This window comes from Drosophila yakuba, chromosome X, assembly GCF_016746365.2.
Source record: "Drosophila yakuba strain Tai18E2 chromosome X, Prin_Dyak_Tai18E2_2.1, whole genome shotgun sequence".
Lineage (NCBI taxonomy): Eukaryota > Metazoa > Arthropoda > Insecta > Diptera > Drosophilidae > Drosophila > Drosophila yakuba.
The window spans coordinates 9,931,940-9,951,446 of NC_052526.2; the positions used below are offsets into that span (position 1 = coordinate 9,931,940).

At 37.3% G+C, this 19,507-nt stretch overlaps 1 protein-coding gene across 1 annotated transcript in view; it reads right to left on the minus strand.

Moving 5' to 3' along the window:
* LOC6524839 (adenylate cyclase type 9) overlaps positions 1 to 1,019 on the minus strand; it is a 41,500-nt gene extending 40,481 nt beyond the window's left edge. Inside the window, exon 1 of the mRNA XM_002100643.3 lies at positions 475 to 1,019. The gene's annotated coding sequence lies outside the window, so the exon portion shown is untranslated. The remainder of the gene's footprint in view (positions 1 to 474) is intronic.
* Between the last annotated feature and the right edge of the window lie 18,488 nt (positions 1,020 to 19,507).

A 19,507-nucleotide genomic window follows, 5' to 3' on the forward strand; every position in this document is an offset into this window, starting at 1 on the left:
GGATTTGACACAGTTAAAACTTAAACGATTAATACATTAAAGTTATATGATTGTTGTTTAAACGACTATTTTTTATTATTATAGATAATAATGGAACCAATTATTTACTTTATTAGTACATATATGCATAAAAAGGGTATCGCACAACTGCAACTCTTCTTGTTCTCTCTCTTTCTCTCTGTGTTCCCTTCGCCGGCGGTTCGGCCAAAGAAGATCGGGAGGAAGAGGAGAACGCGAAGATCGCTTGCAGTTTTCTGTATCTCCCAAACGCTGCCAACGTCGACGGCGACGCCGACGCAAGCAGCGCACTTGTAGAGTGCACCGCGTTAAACTGAAAGGCGAACCAGAAACAAAAACAATAACAATAATAAATAACAATAATAAATAACAAATCACAGATCACTAGTAGCAAATAGCTGCGAATGAACTTGACTCTCGATTTACCAAATCGAATTTCCCATTTTATACACTTACTTGTTTTCGCTCTCGTTTCGCTTGCTTCTTTGTTTTGTTCTGTTGAAACACAAAACAGAAAGATCTCGCTCAATCAAAAAAAAAAAAAGAAGAGGGAATGACAAAAATCAAAACAAGAGTCGAAACTAATTAAAAAGCAAACAAAACTAACGAACGCACACACACACACACTCGTACGCACAGTAAAAAAAAGTGAAAACAAAAATTAACGAATTAGCTGAACCACGTTTTAGTTGTTGTTACTATGCTTTTGTTTTGTTTTGCACGAATATTATAAATGGCAAAGAAATAAATCCAAACACACGCGCTCGAAAATCAAAAGTCAACATTGGTTGCTGTTGTTGTAGCTGTTGTCGTTGTTGTTGTTTCTGCTGTTCTTATCACACGTTCTTCGCTTTTCTCTTTTAAGTCTCGTTTGGTCTGAGTTTGGTTTTAGTTTCAGTTTCAGTTTCGGCTTCAGTTAAAGTTTCTTCGCTCGTTTGGGACCGCAGCCTCCAAGTTTTTCCGCCGAACGTCCGCCACCCGCGACTTCGAAGTTCGGAATGAAATTTGGAGCGGAATCGCAGCGCAGCAAAAGGCAGCGAACCAAGCACGCACAGTGGGCAAAAACTGACTAAAATGGCTTGTGCCTGGAATGCTTGCGAAAATGTGCGAAAACACCAATTAATTTGCAGGAAAATAACGATTGCTTTTGTGCTGCTTACTATTTGGTTTCCCACTGTGAATTACAATTAATAATAATAGTAGTTTTACTAAATATATTGCATAAGATTAATGGACATCTTTGATAAGCCCCACGTGATGCCCTGTATGTGGTAGCTTGCCTGTTTTATATCTTGTACCCAGCACAGTCTCAAAACGCATGCCCCAGACCATTCGCCTTTGCCCCACTGTGCGGCGTCGCGAACAAAACACAACAGGTTCGAACGCAGGTTCGGTTCGATGCGGCACTGCCAACTTGGTTCGATGGCCAAATCGCTGCAGTGGCGCCCCACCAAAATGTTGCATCTGCAGTTCGACGCGAGTGGTGCAGCTCCACTTATTACTTTTGCTTTTAAAAAGCAATTTTCTACATTTAAAAAGCAGTTTTAAAAGTTGTTTAAAAATGAAACACAATGCAGTCTTTGTGTTTGGATAGCATTCCAAGTTTGACTTAATTTTAATTTCGAAAAATGTATGAAATTAACTGAAATGAATAACGAGAAAGTAAGTATACTACGCTCTAATACTATGTAAAAATATTGTTCTTCATTCAAGGTGGCAAAATCGTCTACTTAAGCTTAAATTCCAAGTTAACCCATATACCTTCGACGCCAAAAGCGGCAAAAGAGTGTTAATGAATGTGCGACTTAATTATTTTGGAAACATAACTCAATTCTCCACCAACTGTTGATTTCGGACCAAGGAAAGGAAATTCGTGCAATAAAAAGCCAAAAATTATTGGCGGCCCTACCCGAATCAACTGGCGACTGGACGTGACCCTTGACGCTGATTGGGATTATGGGTTATGATTCAATTTGGAACTCGAAAATAGCCGGGAATGTTAATCAGCTGCCAATTAGCTGTCTGTTCAGCAGATCCCGGACTCCAAGCTCCAAGAATCCCAGAATTATGCAAAAGCCCAACGAATGCAAATCAAATTCCGCAGAAAGGGTAGTTCTGCTTCAGAATTGACTTTCATGCTTTTTATTATATTACCAGTAGCCTTAGCTTATATTTTTTATTGCATTTATTAGGAAGAATGTAAATATATTAAATTATAAAGACCATATGCCAATTATTAATTGTTTAGTTCATATTCGCATACTAATTCCAAACATATATCTTACATACATTATTATGAATAACATTGTGAGGATTTGCCGAGGAATCCTTTATGATTCTTTGATGTTATATGCAATCTAATATTTTTTTTTAGCAAGGACTCTGTACTGAGAGGACAGCTTAAGAGTTTTTCCGCTGCGAAAACCCCTTTCTGCCTTATAAATCTCCCAGGCTGTCGAATTAAGCACTTCCCCCGCTCACCATCTCGCCCCGGTATTGTTGGCCATAATTCGTGGAAACTTTGCCATCCTGTCAATTAGCAGAAGTCAGCAATTGCAGTCATCCTTGGCCCTCAATATCCATTGCTCCCATTGCCACCCACTTCTACCCGACACTGGGCAAACTCATTTCGCAGTAAATTAAAAGACACTGCGCCCAGTGGCAGGTGCAGGTGCATGTACATGAAGGAAAATGGGGAAAAGTGCGGTGGAAATCGGGTCAAATCGAAGGGTATTTAAAAGCTGGTAGTGTATTTAAGCTGCCTACTCTGTGCCAGGCGTTGTGGAAAAATGTCACGTTGGCATAAATAATTCAGAAAACAGAAACAGAAGACAAAGGCAGGCGGACAGCTGAAGTACGAGCGGCAAAAAGGACACCCAGGACGTTTTAACCATGTCCTTGTGGAGCCCCTCTGACAAATGACAAATGCAGTGGACTTAATTACATCTCCGCAATCTCAGTCATCCCGGGGAAAAACTCTCCACTTGCCGTCAACGGGTTTTGGCATCCGTTTTCACTTTCAGGCCCAGTTCCCAGTCCCATTTCCCCATTTCCCAGTCACATTCCCCATTACCCAACGCCCAGGTGCGAAGCGGAAGGTGGGTGGGCGGAAAAGCCGAGCGGAAAAGCGAGTGGAGAGGACACCTGTTGCATCTTGCATTTCAAACGAGTGCAACGTTGACTAATTGCTGCTTGTTAACAGGCCCAGCCAAAAGGGGTAATTGCGGAAAATTGAGACTCTGAAATGGCGGAAAATGGAGCAGAAGATGGAGGCTTTGGCCTTGGAATATGCCATTCGATTGGCGGTCCCACGTACAGAGAAAATCAAAATCAAAACAGCCACAATTAAGTGATTCTGTCTGTAGAAGAACAGTTTTAGCCGAAAAGCAAATTAACACCAGTTTTCAGGTGAAATTTATCTATATTTTACTCACCAACAGCTGCCATTGCAACAATTCTTTTCTTTTAGATTCTTTTAAGACAATAAAAGAGAGAAAGTGTATTTAGCTTCATTGCCGTCTCAGTGGAAAAGCGAAGGGCGATGGCAAGTTTTCTTGTGGCTGCACCTTAGCGCATCCTAATTACAGGACGCTTTGATCAAAGTTTTCCCTTGATTTTCCAGTTAATCAAAAGGGGTTGTCAAAGCCATTTGCATTCACTGGGAGAGGCCTTGATGTGACTGGAGATAGAAGCAACTGGAAATAGCGCAATCCACTACATTACAACACTTACAATGTCAAATGAAGGTAACTACTGTGGGTCTTAACCAAATCAGAAACTTTAGATTCAAAAGACTTTGCCCACTTCTTGTTTAAAATGGCAGAAAAAGGCGATATCATAGGTGGCCCACCTGTTGGCCACCGAGTCGCAAGTGCCGAGTCCTGTCTAGTGGTAATTTAATTTATACGATGCCACGCCCACTCGCTGACCCGCCGGACCCGCCCATTGACGTGGATATTCTATAACGCTGACTCGTGCAGTCGCAGCTGGAGCTTCTGGTAAACAAAATGTATTCTAATTACAGACCTGCAGCGAATGTCCTTGGCCCACTCACTGCGCCACTGAGCCACCAACGAGTCATGGAGCCACCGAACCACTCGGCACCACACCCCATCAATTGGCATCATGCAGCTTATTTATTTACGACGCACTTGCGCCACTCCACTTCAGGTGGTGGTGTCCCCTGCAGCGACTATCTCCATGGCAGGAACTATCTGAGCCAAGTGCCATAACAGTCAGCAGCATTCACCAGATTCAGATACATAGCTCTTCTTCAAACAGCATAACAACTAATTGCAATTGTTTAAAAGAAGTGTAGCCAAACTATAAACTGGGATATTACTAAACATAAACCAAACCAACTAAATCGCTTCTAACGCCCACTGCTCCCCAAATTCGGCCTGCTTCATCCCTACTGTCCCCTTTATATCGGAGTCCTTAACTTTGCTTTAATGCAGTTCCAAAAATCGACGAAAGATATCCGGAATTAAGCAACGGGTACCTGGTTTTGATGGGTGGCGCAGAAGGATGGTGATGAGGGGGGTACTGGAGCTTGGGGACTTATTCCTGAAGGTGCTTGGGAGTGCATGTTGGATTTTTACGATGCCATTGGGTGCGTCATAAAGCGACGCGGATGCAGGATGCCTCCTTGAGTTTTTCCTTTGACAATTTCTCTCACTGGTTCGTGTTGAAATATTTAAGGGGACTCGTGAATTTGCTCAATAAAAATTCAACTTTCTTGCCACTTACATTCGCACACACAAACACACACACAAATAAACACACTCACACACACACCCACATACGCATAGGAACGCGAGCACATCTTCAATTTTCTGGCCACGCTGCGTATACGTAATGCGTCGAAAAGTATGCTATAAATTTTGAAAATTCAGCAGCTCATCCGCTTCAGCGCCCCCCATTCGCAGTAATTACGGGACACGCCCCTTTCGCATACGCCCACATTGGCAGCTCGCAGGCAAAAGCGATATCGTGTGGGCGGGGCGCAGTGGGCGTGGTTGGTATCGTTTTGATCAAAATGAGTTAAATTCCATTTTCATTCGCACACACACACAAAACACACACACTTGTAGCCCAGTATGCAAATATGCGATACATTCCGTCTCGCTCACCCATCCCTCGCCCCGTCTCTTTCCGTTTCTCCGGTTGTGACCGCATTTCGGTGTCCAACTCCCGTGGGGCCATTAAATCAATAGACAAAGACATTAAAGGGAATATTCAACAGATTGTCGAAACATTTCCCACGGGACGGCGCCTTTTATGTGAACATAAACATATATTATGATCCGATATTGATAGCGTGCTACGTATTTGCCAGTTGCGAATGGTTATTGAATATTACTTGGCTTCCAAGGCGTTTGTACAAAGTAAATTGTTTTTGTCAATAAAAAAATAAAATGTTTCCCATCAAAATAGTGGTTTTGCGTTAGGTCCTAATGTGGAATTCTCAAAAAGAAATGGAATACATTTTTCTCTTAAATATAACACTTTACATTTACATTTTCTCTTAAATATTACACTTTAAGCAATTGAAACATGAAGATATTTTATTATATATTTATTTCGCTGGCATTCAGAAAAGTTTTCGCATTCCACTCGACAGTGTTCATATTTTACATGAAAGTTCGAAAATCTCGAACTGAATCGTCCTTGCCATGAGAGTTTTATTACAGCTGCATATGTAAGCGGGTATATAAGCACTCACTGTACATACGCCACTGACTGCGTTACATATAATTTGTGAATAAGTTTCCAATGATTTTATTGTTTTCCCTTTGCGAAGGCCACCACCAAAATCACTTAAAGTTCGGGACTCGGATGGCCAAAAGCCAAGAGCAAAGGCGAAGGCGAAGGCGCAGGCATTAGGGTCAAGGCTATCCTGCCATGAACTGCCCCACCTCCTGACCCCTGACCCCTAACACCAGACCCTGGTACGTGTGTGCCTGTGTGTATGTGTGTATTTAAGTGCGTAGTCAAAAGGCAAAGCACAGAACGCTTCTTAATTTCCTGCTTCGAAATTAATGCCAATGATTTGTTTGGCGCAACCCAAAAAATGTTAGCCCACCTGATGGCCTGGCAATTATCCTTGGTATCCGGTTCCTTTGTGCGAGAGTCCTTTTTTTTGGGGCTTGTTTGACCACCTGCCAGGCGGCAAATGCAACACAAACAATTAACATGCCCCCTTCATTAGCATGAAAAATTAACCCACAAGCGCTTCACAAATATACAAAGATTCACTGGGCGACAATGAGCCTGAATAAATGCAAATCTTAATGATATAGATGCTTTATTTAAATGACCAAATTATATTTACTTCTTAGAAAAATATAAATCTAGTAACTGCTTGTATATATGACAACATATTGTTAATGCACAAATAAGTAAACTATTTTTTCGCAGTGCAACTATGTAAACTGAAAAAGGACGAAAAGAAGTGCGTAGACGTGAATGGCACGGGATTCCAAGTCGCAGTCCGGCGCAATTTGAGGTCCCTCAATGACAATGCGATGGAGTAGGTCCGGGCACCCACCTGTTCAGGTGAAAATAAGGCTTGATGGGGTTTTGGGGGTGGTGGGTGGTGGATGGTGGGTAGTGGGTGGTTTGGGGAGTGGTTTGGCGCCCGAAGGCCATCGAAAGCGGCGTAATGCGTGCGTGCCCACAAACGTGTGCTCAATATTTATTATGGACAGCTGCCCGTATTGTCCCTCGCCAATTTGGCCAGCTCCTTCGTCCTTTTGCCCCTCCCCCCTCCTAACCACCCTGCAACTCGATTTTTCCAATTCCTGTGTTGTTGAGTGATTGAGCATTTGATTGTTCGCATGTAAATTAAGGAAAGCGGATCAAGGTTTATCAATAAAACTGAAACCAAACCAAAGCAAAATATGTTTTGTAAAACACTAAATCTAGAATTGAATTTGAAAGTAGTGTAGATTTGAAGCTGGATGGTGAAAATGCTTAATATTGTAATACCAATGTATAAACCCATAACAATTAAAGCAGTTCTCTCGGTTTAACCAATTAAAATATTAATAATTATAACGATGCATGCGCAAACCGAGATTTTCAGTAAATTTCCCAACAAGCTTCTTCGCGGTGAAAGTGGTTAAATTGGGGGTTGGAGGTGGTGCAGGTGGGTGGCGCGGATTAAGATGGGGCTGGGAAACAAATGAATTCTGAAATCCAATCGGAACGCAGTGCACGCACATGAAAAACAACACAAACACTCGCCTCTCGCCCAGAGAACCGAAAACCAAACTGAAGCAAAACAAAACAAAACAAAAAGCGTATCAAACAGAATAAAAAGAGTGTTACAATCGGGGCTGAAAAAAGCGAAACTTTCTGCCCGCGGGGCGGCAAATTTTCATGGGGCAATGGGTGGTTGGGGGGGGTTTGGGCGTGATAATTCAGCTTGCTGCCGCATGCTGCAAGTTCAAGGTCAGCGCCGCGGGGCAGCCAGACACGAGCGTCGTCGGGAGCGTTATTGCAGCCGCACTGCTGGATCGGCGCACTATATCGCATATAGAAGAATATGGGTGGCGAATGGCTAATCCCCATCACTCAGCCAAATGACGGATGCGACTTGCTGTGACTTTGTAAAAAAGAGAGGCTTGCAAATCGATGCGCCACCAAGGCGACCCGAGCCATATATTAATAGATAGAAATATACAGCCACGCCTGAGCCATTCAAATTATATTAAAAGGTTTGCGTAGAGTACTATTTAAATATAAATAAATAGTCAATAATTAACTTTAACTTACAAGCTTCTTTTCTACAGCTATTTGGCGATATAGTTTGCAACGCAGCATTTAACTTTTAAACTTCACATACTATTAAACTTTTATAGAGGCTGCTAAAAGTTCTTCAGTACCAACATACCCCAATAGTATTTAATACCCCTTGCGGGGTACTGTCATATAAACTGAAAAAAAAGAGGGGTAGGGGAAAGTGAAGCGGACAGCCGCGATAATGAAACACAAACTCTCGTCTCAAGAGCCAAAAACTGAAACTGACAATCGAGTGAAATGTGAACGAAGGGGGCGCAATGGGCGGTGGGCGTGGCTGTGGTGTGTGTGTATTGGCACACACAGGCAAACACAAACAAAGAAATGCACATACACACAAAGCCGCAACAAATTTCGGGAGTAAGAGCTAATAAATATGTGCACAGAAAGAAAAGCTGCTCAATTCAGCATCAATGAAGTCAATACTTATTTGAAAAAGTTAATATAGGATTTTAGATAGATTATTAGTGTAAATATATGCCCATCAATAGATATTGTATATATACAATAGACATTTTTGAATATTTTCCCTTTCAATTGGTTTATAGAACTTAGTGCGACAACTTTTTCGGCAGTGTACAAGCCTCTGCCATTGCAAACAGGACAATTGAGCGACAGGCGATGGAGGATCAGGGATTCGGAGGATTCGTAGGATACCGAGCCAGTGGACACAGAGGAGTGACCCGAGGACGTGGGCAATCAAATTTCCACCAAGGCAACATAACACATAAAAGCCAAGTGTTTGATGTCCTTTGTCCAACGTTGCTCCTGTTGGTTTTTCCTTTTTTTCTCGGCGCTGGGGTGCCAAACGTAACGTAAAGAGTCCTGTCCGAAAGATTTTGCAAAAATGTGGTGCTTATGCGGAGGCACTACAAACGTAAATTGCTATCACGGAAAGTAAAAGAGTTGGTATCCTGCAAAAAATATAATGCTTAATAAAGTTTTTGCATTTTTAATTTGAATTGAGCCTTGAAAATGTATGGTGATTATTTGTAGAATACGAACAGAAACACTCAATGTTGTGTTGCATGAACCGCATGATGTACATTGGACACAGCAACTAGACACACAAGTACATACATATACACATGTGTATACATACATATGTATGTGTGCCTAGAGGAAAGCCATTCTGCGTCGCAAAATACTATATTGCGGAGTTTCATCAAGTTTGTTCCCTTTGCTGGCGGTTAAACCATGTAAACAGCCGCAGAGAGAGTTCATTGCCACCTACAGCATCACCGAAACCAACCAAAACCACCCAAAACAAGCATTCCCTAGGAACCCCCTTCCAAAACCCCCCTGTTTTTTGGACGCCCCTGTTGCTTGTCATTTGCTGCTTCATATTTCTTCATTGCCATAATGAAGCCCAAAACAGAAGGCAAAACAGGGCGAATTGCAATAACAGGAGAAAAACGAAAAAAAAAATGAAAAAGGGGGAAAGCAAAAAAAAGGACAACCATTGGGCGAAGTAACACGTAAATTAATCGCAATTGCAAAAGTTATTTGTTACCCCCTGCAATTTACAAGGGATTTCCCAGGGGAAATGGAAACAGCACACAATTTTGAAGAGCAAGCAAAATTTTCTGTGCTTTGAATACCCTTACATTGGTATTGAATATCCACTCGGTACTCGTAGAGTATCATATAAATATATACATACATACATACATACATATATATGTACTTAATCACGATCAGAAGTGCGGGGTGTGTCTTAATAAAAAGTTATATTTTTTTCACTTTTCTTCCAATTTTTGTGTGGTGTGCGGGGTGCGACTATAAATATCAGTATTTTGATCAGAAATATTGGTCGGAATATGGAATGGCATACCTCGTTGAATTCGCAAATAAATTTCCAATCGAACTGTGTTTTCAAAAAAAAATTATATTTTTTTTTTACTTTTCTTCCAATTTTTGGTGATGGTTTTATGCCAAAAATCGCTTTTCTATTATTTTGCGACTATAAATATCAGTATTTTGATCAGAACATTCGAAATATTCCATCGAACTGTGTTTTAAAAAAAAATTAAATTTCTTTTCACATTTTTTTGCAAATTTTGATTTACCCCTTATCGAAAATGCGAAAATTTGTTAATTTTTTTTTTTGCGAAAATCAAAAAAGTAGGGATAGACATAGCTAGCTATCTTTATTAGCAGCACAAAACAGTCTTTATTTTAGCTGTGCGTCCATTTTTAACCAAGTTATGGCAAAAACGCCTATTGAAAATATCCGATTTTTTTACAAAAATTTTTTTTCCGATTTTTTGATAAAAAATAATCAGTTTTTTGTTGATAGCACTAAAAATAGTTGTCCAAATGTGGAATGCCATACCTCATTGAATTCGTAACAAAATTCCTATCGATCCATGTACATACTTTGAAATTCTAATTGTTTGCCATTTTTCGCAAATTTTGATGATGGTACCCCTTATCGAAAATGCGAAAATTTGTCAATTTTTTTTTTTGCGAAAATCGAAAAAGTAGGGATAGACATAGTTAGCTATCTTTATTAGCAGCACAAAACAGTCTTTATTTTAGCTGTGCGTCCATTTTTAACCAAGTTATGGCAAAAACGCCTATTGAAAATATCCGATTTTTTTACAAAAATTTTTTTTCGATTTTTTGATAAAAAAATAATCAGTTTTTTGTTGATAGCACTAAAAATAGTTGTCCAAATGTGGAATGCCATACCTCATTGAATTCGTAACAAAATTCCCTATCGATCCATGTACATACTTTGAAATTCTAATTGTTTGCCATTTTTCGCAAATTTTGATGATGGTACCCCTTATCGAAAATGCGAAAATTTGTCAATTTTTTTTTTTGCGAAAATCGAAAAAGTAGGGATAGACATAGTTAGCTATCTTTATTAGCAGCACAAAACAGTCTTTATTTTAGCTGTGCGTCCATTTTTAACCAAGTTATGGCAAAAACGCCTATTGAAAATATCCGATTTTTTACAAAAATTTTTTTTTCGATTTTTTGATAAAAAATAATCAGTTTTTTGTTGATAGCACTAAAAATAGTTGTCCAAATGTGGAATGCCATACCTCATTGAATTCGTAACAAAATTCCCTATCGATCCATGTACATACTTTGAAATTCTAATTGTTTGCCATTTTTCGCAAATTTTGATGATGGTACCCCTTATCGAAAATGCGAAAATTTGTCAAATTTTTTTTTTGCGAAAATCGAAAAAGTAGGGATAGACATAGTTAGCTATCTTTATTAGCAGCACAAAACAGTCTTTATTTTAGCTGTGCGTCCATTTTTAACCAAGTTATGGCAAAAACGCCTATTGAAAATATCCGATTTTTTTACAAAAATTTTTTTTCGATTTTTTGATAAAAAAATAATCAGTTTTTTGTTGATAGCACTAAAAATAGTTGTCCAAATGTGGAATGCCATACCTCATTGAATTCGTAACAAAATTCCCTATCGATCCATGTACATACTTTGAAATTCTAATTGTTTGCCATTTTTCGCAAATTTTGATGATGGTACCCCTTATCGAAAATGCGAAAATTTGTCAATTTTTTTTTTGCGAAAATCGAAAAAGTAGGGATAGACATAGTTAGCTATCTTTATTAGCAGCACAAAACAGTCTTTATTTTAGCTGTGCGTCCATTTTTAACCAAGTTATGGCAAAAACGCCTATTGAAAATATCCGATTTTTTTACAAAAATTTTTTTTTCGATTTTTTGATAAAAAATAATCAGTTTTTTGTTGATAGCACTAAAAATAGTTGTCCAAATGTGGAATGCCATACCTCATTGAATTCGTAACAAAATTCCCTATCGATCCATGTACATACTTTGAAATTCTAATTGTTTGCCATTTTTCGCAAATTTTGATGATGGTACCCCTTATCGAAAATGCGAAAATTTGTCAATTTTTTTTTTTGCGAAAATCGAAAAAGTAGGGATAGACATAGTTAGCTATCTTTATTAGCAGCACAAAACAGTCTTTATTTTAGCTGTGCGTCCATTTTTAACCAAGTTATGGCAAAAACGCCTATTGAAAATATCCGATTTTTTTACAAAAATTTTTTTTTCGATTTTTTGATAAAAAAATAATCAGTTTTTTGTTGATAGCACTAAAAATAGTTGTCCAAATGTGGAATGCCATACCTCATTGAATTCGTAACAAAATTCCCTATCGATCCATGTACATACTTTGAAATTCTAATTGTTTGCCATTTTTCGCAAATTTTGATGATGGTACCCCTTATCGAAAATGCGAAAATTTGTCAATTTTTTTTTTGCGAAAATCGAAAAAGTAGGGATAGACATAGTTAGCTATCTTTATTAGCAGCACAAAACAGTCTTTATTTTAGCTGTGCGTCCATTTTTAACCAAGTTATGGCAAAAACGCCTATTGAAAATATCCGATTTTTTTACAAAAATTTTTTTTCGATTTTTTGATAAAAAAATAATCAGTTTTTTGTTGATAGCACTAAAAATAGTTGTCCAAATGTGGAATGCCATACCTCATTGAATTCGTAACAAAATTCCCTATCGATCCATGTACATACTTTGAAATTCAATTGTTTGCCATTTTTCGCAAATTTTGATGATGGTACCCCTTATCGAAAATGCGAAAATTTGTCAAATTTTTTTTTTGCGAAAATCGAAAAAGTAGGGATAGACATAGTTAGCTATCTTTATTAGCAGCACAAAACAGTCTTTATTTTAGCTGTGCGTCCATTTTTAACCAAGTTATGGCAAAAACGCCTATTGAAAATATCCGATTTTTTACAAAATTTTTTTTTCGATTTTTTATAAAAAATAATCAGTTTTTTGTTGATAGCACTAAAAATAGTTGTCCAAATGTGGAATGCCATACCTCATTGAATTCGTAACAAAATTCCCTATCGATCCATGTACATACTTTGAAATTCAATTGTTTGCCATTTTTCGCAAATTTTGATGATGGTACCCCTTATCGAAAATGCGAAAATTTGTCAATTTTTTTTTTGCGAAAATCGAAAAAGTAGGGATAGACATAGTTAGCTATCTTTATTAGCAGCACAAAACAGTCTTTATTTTAGCTGTGCGTCCATTTTTAACCAAGTTATGGCAAAAACGCCTATTGAAAATATCCGATTTTTTTACAAAAATTTTTTTTCGATTTTTTTATAAAAAAATAATCAGTTTTTTGTTGATAGCACTAAAAATAGTTGTCCAAATGTGGAATGCCATACCTCATTGAATTCGTAACAAAATTCCCTATCGATCCATGTACATACTTTGAAATTCTAATTGTTTGCCATTTTTCGCAAATTTTGATGATGGTACCCCTTATCGAAAATGCGAAAATTTGTCAATTTTTTTTTTGCGAAAATCGAAAAAGTAGGGATAGACATAGTTAGCTATCTTTATTAGCAGCACAAAACAGTCTTTATTTTAGCTGTGCGTCCATTTTTAACCAAGTTATGGCAAAAACGCCTATTGAAAATATCCGATTTTTTTACAAAAATTTTTTTTCGATTTTTTGATAAAAAAATAATCAGTTTTTTGTTGATAGCACTAAAAATAGTTGTCCAAATGTGGAATGCCATACCTCATTGAATTCGTAACAAAATTCCCTATCGATCCATGTACATACTTTGAAATTCAAATTGTTTGCCATTTTTCGCAAATTTTGATGATGGTTCGAAAATGCGAAAATTTGTCAATTTTTTTTTTGCGAAAATCGAAAAAGTAGAGATAGACATAGTTAGCTATCTTTATTAGCAGCACAAAACAGTCTTTATTTTAGCTGTGCGTCCATTTTTAACCAAGTTATGGCAAAAACGCCTATTGAAAATATCCGATTTTTTTACAAAAATTTTTTTTCGATTTTTTATAAAAAAATAATCAGTTTTTTGTTGATAGCACTAAAAATAGTTGTCCAAATGTGGAATGCCATACCTCATTGAATTCGTAACAAAATTCCCTATCGATCCATGTACATACTTTGAAATTCAATTGTTTGCCATTTTTCGCAAATTTTGATGATGGTACCCCTTATCGAAAATGCGAAAATTTGTCAATTTTTTTTTTGCGAAAATCGAAAAAGTAGGGATAGACATAGTTAGCTATCTTTATTAGCAGCACAAAACAGTCTTTATTTTAGCTGTGCGTCCATTTTTAACCAAGTTATGGCAAAAACGCCTATTGAAAATATCCGATTTTTTTACAAAAATTTTTTTTCGATTTTTTATAAAAAAATAATCAGTTTTTTGTTGATAGCACTAAAAATAGTTGTCCAAATGTGGAATGCCATACCTCATTGAATTCGTAACAAAATTCCCTATCGATCCATGTACATACTTTGAAATTCTAATTGTTTGCCATTTTTCGCAAATTTTGATGATGGTACCCCTTATCGAAAATGCGAAAATTTGTCAAATTTTTTTTTTGCGAAAATCGAAAAGTAGGGATAGACATAGTTAGCTATCTTTATTAGCAGCACAAAACAGTCTTTATTTTAGCTGTGCGTCCATTTTTAACCAAGTTATGGCAAAAACGCCTATTGAAAATATCCGATTTTTTTACAAAAATTTTTTTTCGATTTTTTATAAAAAAATAATCAGTTTTTTGTTGATAGCACTAAAAATAGTTGTCCAAATGTGGAATGCCATACCTCATTGAATTCGTAACAAAATTCCCTATCGATCCATGTACATACTTTGAAATTCTAATTGTTTGCCATTTTTCGCAAATTTTGATGATGGTACCCCTTATTGAAAATGCGAAAATTTGTCAATTTTTTTTTTTGCGAAAATCGAAAAAGTAGAGATAGACATAGTTAGCTATCTTTATTAGCAGCACAAAACAGTCTTTATTTTAGCTGTGCGTCCATTTTTAACCAAGTTATGGCAAAAACGCCTATTGAAAATATCAGATTTTTTTACAAAAATTTTTTTTCGATTTTTTGATAAAAAAATAATCAGTTTTTTGTTGATAGCACTAAAAATAGTTGTCCAAATGTGGAATGCCATACCTCATTGAATTCGTAACAAAATTCCCTATCGATCCATGTACATACTTTGAAATTCTAATTGTTTGCCATTTTTCGCAAATTTTGATGATGGTACCCCTTATCGAAAATGCGAAAATTTGTCAATTTTTTTTTTTGCGAAAATCGAAAAAGTAGAGATAGACATAGTTAGCTATCTTTATTAGCAGCACAAAACAGTCTTTATTTTAGCTGTGCGTCCATTTTTAACCAAGTTATGGCAAAAACGCCTATTGAAAATATCCGATTTTTTTACAAAAATTTTTTTTCGATTTTTTTATAAAAAAATAATCAGTTTTTTGTTGATAGCACTAAAAATAGTTGTCCAAATGTGGAATGCCATACCTCATTGAATTCGTAACAAAATTCCCTATCGATCCATGTACATACTTTGAAATTCTAATTGTTTGCCATTTTTCGCAAATTTTGATGATGGTACCCCTTATTGAAAATGCGAAAATTTGTCAATTTTTTTTTTTGCGAAAATCGAAAAAGTAGAGATAGACATAGTTAGCTATCTTTATTAGCAGCACAAAACAGTCTTTATTTTAGCTGTGCGTCCATTTTTAACCAAGTTATGGCAAAAACGCCTATTGAAAATATCAGATTTTTTTACAACAATTTTTTTCGATTTTTTGATAAAAAAATAATCAGTTTTTTGTTGATAGCACTAAAAATAGTTGTCCAAATGTGGAATGCCATACCTCATTGAATTCGTAACAAAATTCCCTATCGATCCATGTACATACTTTGAAATTCTAATTGTTTGCCATTTTTCGCAAATTTTGATGATGGTACCCCTTATCGAAAATGCGAAAATTTGTCAATTTTTTTTTTTGCGAAAATCGAAAAAGTAGGGATAGACATAGTTAGCTATCTTTATTAGCAGCACAAAACAGTCTTTATTTTAGCTGTGCGTCCATTTTTAACCAAGTTATGGCAAAAACGCCTATTGAAAATATCCGATTTTTTTACAAAAATTTTTTTTCGATTTTTTTATAAAAAAATAATCAGTTTTTTGTTGATAGCACTAAAAATAGTTGTCCAAATGTGGAATGCCATACCTCATTGAATTCGTAACAAAATTCCCTATCGATCCATGTACATACTTTGAAATTCAAATTGTTTGCCATTTTTCGCAAATTTTGATGATGGTACCCCTTATCGAAAATGCGAAAATTTGTCAATTTTTTTTTTTGCGAAAATCGAAAAAGTAGGGATAGACATAGTTAGCTATCTTTATTAGCAGCACAAAACAGTCTTTATTTTAGCTGTTCGTCCATTTTTAACCAAGTTATGGCAAAAACGCCTATTGAAAATATCCGTTTTTTTTACAAAAATTTTTTTCGATTTTTTGATAAAAAAATAATCAGATTTTTGTTGATAGCACTAAAAATAGTTGTCCAAATGTGGAATGCCATACATCATTGAATTCGTAGCAAAATTCCCTATCGATCCATGTACATACTTTGAAATTCAAATTGTTTGCCATTTTTCGCAAATTTTGATGATGGTACCCCTTATCGAAAATGCGAAAATTTGTCAATTTTTTTTTTTGCGAAAATCGAAAAAGTAGAGATAGACATAGTTAGCTATCTTTATTAGCTGTGCGTCCATTTTTAACCAAGTTATGGCAAAAACGCCTATTGAAAATATCCGATTTTTTTACAAAAATTTTTTTTCGATTTTTTTATAAAAAAATAATCAGATTTTTGTTGATAGCACTAAAAATAGTTGTCCAAATGTGGAATGCCATACCTCATTGAATTCGTAACAAAATTCCCTATCGATCCATGTACATACTTTGAAATTCAAATTGTTTGCCATTTTTCGCAAATTTTGATGATGGTACCCCTTAAATAAAAGTAAAATGTACTACCTCTCCAATTTTCGTGTGTAGACGAGCTTTAATTGTTATCAGCCAATTCCTGGCCAACAATAAGCCAATAGATGGATCAATTCACAACAATCGATAAAAGTGTGCCAAATAGAAACTTCATATATATAGTAAAGTATATATATGTATATATCTGTATAGATGTATTCAAATTGCTGCAGTCGTTGGAAGGGCGAGTTGCTTGCCAATGGCAAGGAAATTAAGTTATAACACGCAATTTGGGCTCAACAAACAGGCATGAGATGTCGATAAATTCAATTATCTGGCACTGGATAAACAGATAATATCCAATGTGGTGAGTTGGCGATCGCCTGCGGTTTATTCTAAATTAATTTTCAAGTGGCCGCCTCGAACGGAAAACGGACCGAAAGACATGAAATCAAAGTCAAGTTGAAATCTAGGGCAGATGGGGGTGGGGTGTGGTTTTTCAAGTAGACACGTCTTTCAAACGGAAAAACAAAGCAAAATAGATGGCCAAAAGGGAGCTGACAATTTAATTTGCCAGCCAGGACGTACAAAGGACGCAGGACAACGACCTTGCCAAGTGTCCAAAGTGTAACCGATACGGCAACGTGGATTACAATCCATCCTGAATCCATTAGGAATCAAAACCAACCGAAATTTACCAGACAATCAAGAGTTTAATTGGGAAGTTACTTAGTGCGACACTGGGAAAAATAAGTGCCAACTGTTGGAGTACAACGGTAAATATTGTTTTCTGAATCAAGAGTATTTAAGTTGCTTAATAATACAAGAACCACTTGAAGTTTCTTAAACGAATACAAGCAGTTTTTATTTCTAGCCCAATAAAAACTAGTTTACTAAGTACATATAATACCCATCAAAAGTACTATAAAAATCTTAATTTCCCAGACTTTAGTAAACTTTTTAACAGTTCATAGAAAACCGCCGTAATTGTTCTCTGTTTTGCCAGCCCAGTTGAAAAAGGGCTTAATTGGAAAAGGACTTGAGCCGAGAAGGTGTTTTAAGCAGCCAACTCCTCGGGAAATGCCAGAGACAGCAAATTATCCGGTTTCCCTGTGGATGGCTGGGCTAAGCCGGAAGGGGGAGGGTGGAGGGAAAATCGGCGGGAAAAGTGTGGAAATGGAGCCCATTGAATGGCAGCCGTAAGCCGCAACAAAAGAGGCTCTTTGGCGTCTTTGTCGCCATTGTCAGTGTCACTCCGGTTCCGATTTCCGATGCCCGATTTCTGATCTGATGCCCACTGCCGCTGCACTTACCCAAAGGAGTCGACAGGTGAATCTCAGGTGTTGCGACCTTGATCCCTGACGGGGCTTTGGATATTTGGGCCGATGGTCGCCCTTTGGACGTGGGTTGTCCAATCAGGCAAAGTATGCTCACGCTTCAATGCCAACACAATCATTATCGTAGCATACTTTTCAGCTGCCACTGCTACAGGAAGTAGCTAATGGCTATCCTCTGGAGGCAAGAAACACCTTCAATGCACGTATTGTTACCTTAAATTAAATTCTATATTAACTATTATTTTACATTGCTTTCATCGTTTCAATGACAAGCCCGAAACGAATAAATTATGTATTTTAAATATACTGAAAACTAATTATAATTGATTGAGGAAACCCAATATATGTGCAGATTTAAATTACGCATTATTAATATGTCGAAAAGGCCTAATTTTGCATTATTTAATGGAACAGTAACCAATATTGTTGTGCGCAATTAAATACTCATTAAAATAAATTATAGTTAAAACCAGATTGCATGCATTTCAGATAAACTGTAATTTAAACATATAATTCTATTTTGTTGTGAGCAATAAACTGCTCATTAAAATGCGTTAATTTGATGGTTTTTGGCTCAGCGAAGAGCCAATTTCATTGTGGTATTTAACGCATATATATTTTAATTTGTATATTACATCTTCACATGCAGTTGCACAAATTCATTGAAATGGATTAAAGTACCTGAAGGACATTTGAGCTTAATCCGGTAATGAGCTTTCGGCTTTACACCAAGTGGCACTCTATAATCCTGCATACCTGTGCATCCCCATCTCCATCTCCACTCCCATCCCCTTCCGCATCCACGTCCATATATCCAACCTTTCTGTTATGAGCATTTCACACCCAATTAGATCGCTAAGGCCAGAAGGTACGTGAACTATTACCCCGCTTCCCTTTCCATATCCTTCAGACCCTTTAATCGCAACCCGCTGGACGAGAGGAGTTCATTGGGGGCAATAATGGCGATGATAATGACTATGATTACGATGATGGGGGTCATGTGAGGACGACGACTGACACAACCCATCGTTGCTGGAATCGTTAACCATTTCTGACATTTTGATTTATAAATTCGAACCCACCCGCCCAGAGTCCAACTTCTATTTCACCGCCTCTATTGTTCCTGCAGCTGTTTCTTTGGCCTTTTTTTTTGGCGAGCTCCTCGCTGCTGCACAAAGTGAAATTTACGTTTGATCCCCAAACGATTGGAGCGGGGGCTTTTCGGTGGAAAATTGGCTGCGGAGAAGAAAAAAAAAAGGGGGAAAATGGCAAGAGAGGACTGCCAAAATTGCTCCATCGGGCCCCCAGAGAAATGGAAGAAATTATAACGAGAAGGGGGTCAGAGTTCAAGCAACGCCGTGCTCACGTTCGATGCCATAAAATGTTATTATGCACTCGAGTGTGCACCGAACATTCCGATGTTCTGCTGCGGGAGTCCCCAGCCATATAAACCAGTTCACGGCAATCCCGACCAAGTTTCAAGTGGCTGAAACAATCGAGAGGCAAAGCGAGCATTGCT